Here is a 4,810-nt window from a genome sequence, read left to right on the forward strand (position 1 = left end):
TACCCTGGAAACCCCACCTCTGATAGGAATGGTAGCTGGGAAGGATACCATGGACACATCTTAGCAGAGAGTTGTGTGTCATGTGACATAGCAACAGGGAGTGGAGCTGCCTCTGCCAGACCAGGAAGACCTCTGCAGCTGGAACTTGAGGTCAAAAGTAGACTCTGGATGGGAGGGAGGGAGGGAGGGACGGAGGGAGGGACGGAGGGAGGGAGAGAAGGAGAGAAGTAGGGAGGGAGGGATGGATGCGGATGTCGGTTTAGCAGGGAGGGTGCGGGATTCTGAACTAGGCTTTACCCACCTTACCCAGCTCAGTCATGCTTCCATCTTGGATCTCAGCAACTAGGAAGACCATTGCCCAACTGACATAGGCTAATGGAAGTGCTGTGGAGGGAACTGCTGTCTGAGGTGCTGTAGAGGGAGAGTGTGTCTATGTGGTGGGTCAGATACCCTTCAACTCTCTTAGTTAGGGTTTTCATTGCTGTGAAGAGACACCATGACCAAGGCAACTCTTCTAAAAGAAAACATTTGGTTTCAAATGGACTTAAAGTTTCAGAGGTTTAGTCCATTATCGTCATGGCAGGAAGCATGGTGGCATGCAGGCAGGCATGGTGCTAGAGACAGAGCAGAGAGTTCTACATCTTGATCTGAAGGCAGCAGAAGGAAACTGTGTCACACTGGGCATAACTTGAGCATATATGAGACCAGAAAGCCTGCCTCCACAGTGACACACTTCCTCCAACAAGGCCACACCTACTCCGGCAAGGGCACACTCCTAATAGTATCACTCTTATGAGTCTATGGGGCCATTTCTATTCAAACCACCACAAACTCTTAGAGTACCATAAGTGGAGTATCTGTCTCATGAAGGGGTATGTGTGTGTGTGTGTGTATGTGTATGTATGCTGTGTGTGTGCTATGTGCATGTGTGCTGTGTGTATGTGTGCTATGTGCATGTGTGTGCGCGTGCGCACTTAGAACTCATCAGTCCTTTGTTCTGTCCACTGCATTGCTCTGCCAGTTCTAGGCAAGGGTAGGAGTGAGAGCACCCATGGAGTCCAAAGCGGTTCTTGAGGAATGCTGTCTGTGCTTATAGTTGGACACATGAGCTTCCCTGACATCACAGGACCCACCCCTTGCTATGTGGCTCTCTCTCCTCTGGGTGTGAGTCTCATTTGTATTTCCAGAGCAGCCTATCAGAATGTGGACAGCCTCTTCCTTCATGTCCTCTCAGCTTCATGGTAAGTGTTTGCTCTTTCAGAGTGAAAGACAGGTCTAGGTTCAGCTTTCTATAGCCTGTACCAATTCAGAGTCCATGAGTAAGATGAGCTGACTACTAAGAATAGTTAGAACCCATGGTTCCCTGTCTCAGCAGCTGCATGGCTGAGGGCTAGGGAGGGATTCATCCACATGTGGATTGCCCATACTGCTCAGCAAGAAAACAACAAGTGGTGTTGAGCTAAACAGCATTCCTTTGCTGTAACAAGTACTGCAGAAGTCAATTTAGTCTTTATTTTAGTTCACGGTGTTGGAGGTTTCTGTTCTTGGTACATTGCCCCAATTATCTTTGGGTAATATATGAAGACAGTGAGTTTTGGTGGGAGCACATGGCAGAGAGAAGTAGACAGAGAGTGGCAGGTAGTTGCCAGGGTCCTAAAGACAAGCTCTCAATGACCCAACACCCTCTAACTAGATCCCACCTCTTAGTGGTTACACCATCTCTCAATAGCACCACAGTTGAAAGACCATGCCTTTAACATCTGGGATTTGGGGAGACGTTTTTCCAAACCATGGCAAATGATGAAAAGACATCCACAGTCCTTTATTCAATTAATTATATGTTTCAGAGCTATATGATCCATAGTAATGATCTTTAAACTCACTGCCAAAAACTGGTTTTAGCTGTGCTCCAACCGTGCATTTATTTCTCTGTAAGTACACTCATGGGCCAATCTACCAATTCGGTGGTAAAAACATCCCGTGGTCCCTTTTTTCCTAGTTCCTTGGTGTGGCATTCCCCAGTGGATACAAGGCATATCAGAATAGACTACATTTCTCAGAAACCTTTGCAGCTAGCTGTGTCCGTAAAAATCAGTTCTGCCCTGTGGAAATGCCTGAGAAGAGCACCAAGCCCAGCACTGGGATCTTTCTGTGAGATTTTCCACTTTTCACAAGTGTCCCTGTCTGAAGGTGTGCAGCTGTTTCCTGCTGCTGCTGCCCAGAATGCAGACATACTGTCTGGACCACAAGAGTCACCTTAGATAAGGAAGCAGAAACCACACGTTGGTGTCAGAGCATCAGAGAAGACAGCGTACCAGCTCTGGGCAGCTCACTACCAGGCTCCACTTAGGTGACATAAACTCTCGTTTAAGTCATTGTCATCTTGTATATTAATCTTTTGTTTTGTTTTTTTGAAACTGGGTTTCTTTGTGTAGCCTTGGCTATCATGGAACTCACTTTGTAGACCAGGCTGGCCTCAAACTCAGAAATCCACCTGCCTCTGCCTCCCGAGTTCTGGGATTAAAGGCGTGCGCCACCACTGCCCGGCTTGTATATTAATCTTATCCCAGTCTGGTCCTACCTGATAGACTTGTGTACATTTAATACATATAAAAGGGAAGACAGAAGCATATCTTACTAAAAGTTATGCTAGAAAAACTTCAGAAATTCTATTATATTTTGCACTTGACTCGACAGTCTCACAAACCTCTGAGATCTGAGGTTCCATCTTCCTTTGTCCACTTTAGAGTAATCTCTTCTTGTCACTACAGCCCTTGTTCTGTGAATCCTGTAAATCTAGTTACATTTGCGAAGTTATTTGACTCTTCTCCTCTAAATATACTTTGCTTTCTGAGGCAGGGACCCAAAAAATGTTCTTTGAATCACCTAGCACTGCCAGGACAGAATTCCTTTCAGGCTGAGCCTTGGCTAACTCTCCTGGCCTGGGTCCATCTATAGACGCTGGCCAAGGAGAGTTGGATGAGTTGGAAAGACACTGTGTGAGCTGGGCCCACAGATGTGCTGGGAACTGTGCAGATGCTGCTGTTAGGTGGGCCCACTCACCAACCTCTCACAGCAGGCTGACATGTGACTATGCCCTAACTGGTCACAAGGCCAGAGGGAAGAGAGAAGGCCAGGAGAAAAGCAGAGCTTCCCCCTCCAAAAGCTTTGCCCGGGCATGGCCTTTCTATAGGAAGGAACTGTCAGGGTGCCGTAGCCACCACTCCTCATTAGAGATGCTCAGAGTGTAACCATTACCAGAATTCTGAGGCTGAGGGTCCATCCACACCACCCTACCCACATTCTGCCTGTGCTCAGGAAAGCGAGATCTCCCCCTCCCCCCACCTAGTCCCTTCAGCATCAGGACAAATCCATACTCCCTCTCCACCCCCGTTAAGCATCGTGTCCTGCTGTATCACAGCTTCTAAATCCCTGACTCATGCCAGCCTCAGAGTTTAGAGAAGAGGTTATCCAAGTGCTGTGGGCTGCATGCTCTTCCGCACCCCCGGCCCTGCCACACACACTCAGCTATTTAATTATAGCACCTCTGCAGGGCAGAGGGGATAGGGAAGGAAGGGGCTAGGAAGAGAGAGAAGGTTCCTGAAACTAGAGGACCTTGAGGGACGTTTGGCACGATCTCATTGTGAAAGCAATGTATGATGTGGCCATTAACCCCTAGAGCAGGCAAGTGGTAAGTGGGGCAGGTCCTGGAGCCTGGCTAAGGATGCGCACGCAGCTAGGAGGCGAAGCATCGAGGCTGCGCCAAGCCCCCCTCAGTTTCATCTGTTCTCCTACACATCTAAGTAACCAGGCTATCATGTGATCCTCCGGTAACTATGGCAACGAGGTCTGTCTCGTGGAATGTGTGGTGAGAAATCTCACAGAAAGATCCCAGTACTGGGCTCGGTGCTGTGCCCAAGAGTAGCTCCCTTCCACTAGATCTGAACTCTGGGGCTGCAGGGGCACCGGGTGATAGCGGAGATGGTAACAATACGATTCTGAGCAGCTCTCTGCTGAGCTGGAGACATTGATTCTTCCTGTACTCCTGATACTTGCCTCCCCTATTTTGGACCAATCCCTGAAGACGAGAGACAAAAATAACCCTCTCCCAAGGAGACCATGCTAATGCACACTCCGTGCCTTTGGAGATGGGGCTCTATAGTGAGACACCCACTCCAGCATCTCAGACTGATGAGGGAAAGCACTCAGCGGTGCCAGGGGGTCAGCATTCTGCCTCTGCCAGGAGAAGCTGCAGAGAAGTAGGCTGCACAATGGGAGGCTGTGTTAGCATCGAGTAGACTCTCGAACCCGATGGCTCTGCAGCTCATAGGCACAGCCAGGCGGAAATGTTTGCAAATGAAGGGCATGGTTATAATATGGTGAAACACACGTCAGAGGATTCAGCGTGCAGCAGATGAGCGGCTCCTGAATAGCCATGCATGTAGCAGTCTGAGTGGCGCCGTTGCTGCCAGCCATGGGGAGACAAGCTGTGCAGGCTGCCCTTTCAGAAGGATGCTGCAGCGGATTCGACTGCTGCGTCTGACCTTGAATGAGTTAGTCTTTTCAGGTGTCAATTTCTCCATCATTGGAAGAGGCAGGGTAATCGTTGTGTAGCCTTCTTGGACTTTGGCTGCAATCATGTTTGATAACATGGAAAAGTACAAGGTACTAATAACACAAGAAAATACTTCAAAATGGGCATTGTTGTAAGTCTTTCCTCCTCTTCCTTCCCCTCCTTCCCCTCCTTTTTCCTCCCACTCTCATCCTTCCTGCCTCTCTTCTTCCATCCTCCCTCCCCACTCCTCCTCCC

Source organism: Mus musculus, chromosome 15 (assembly GCF_000001635.26).
Source record: "Mus musculus strain C57BL/6J chromosome 15, GRCm38.p6 C57BL/6J".
NCBI classification, from domain to species: Eukaryota; Metazoa; Chordata; class Mammalia; order Rodentia; family Muridae; genus Mus; species Mus musculus.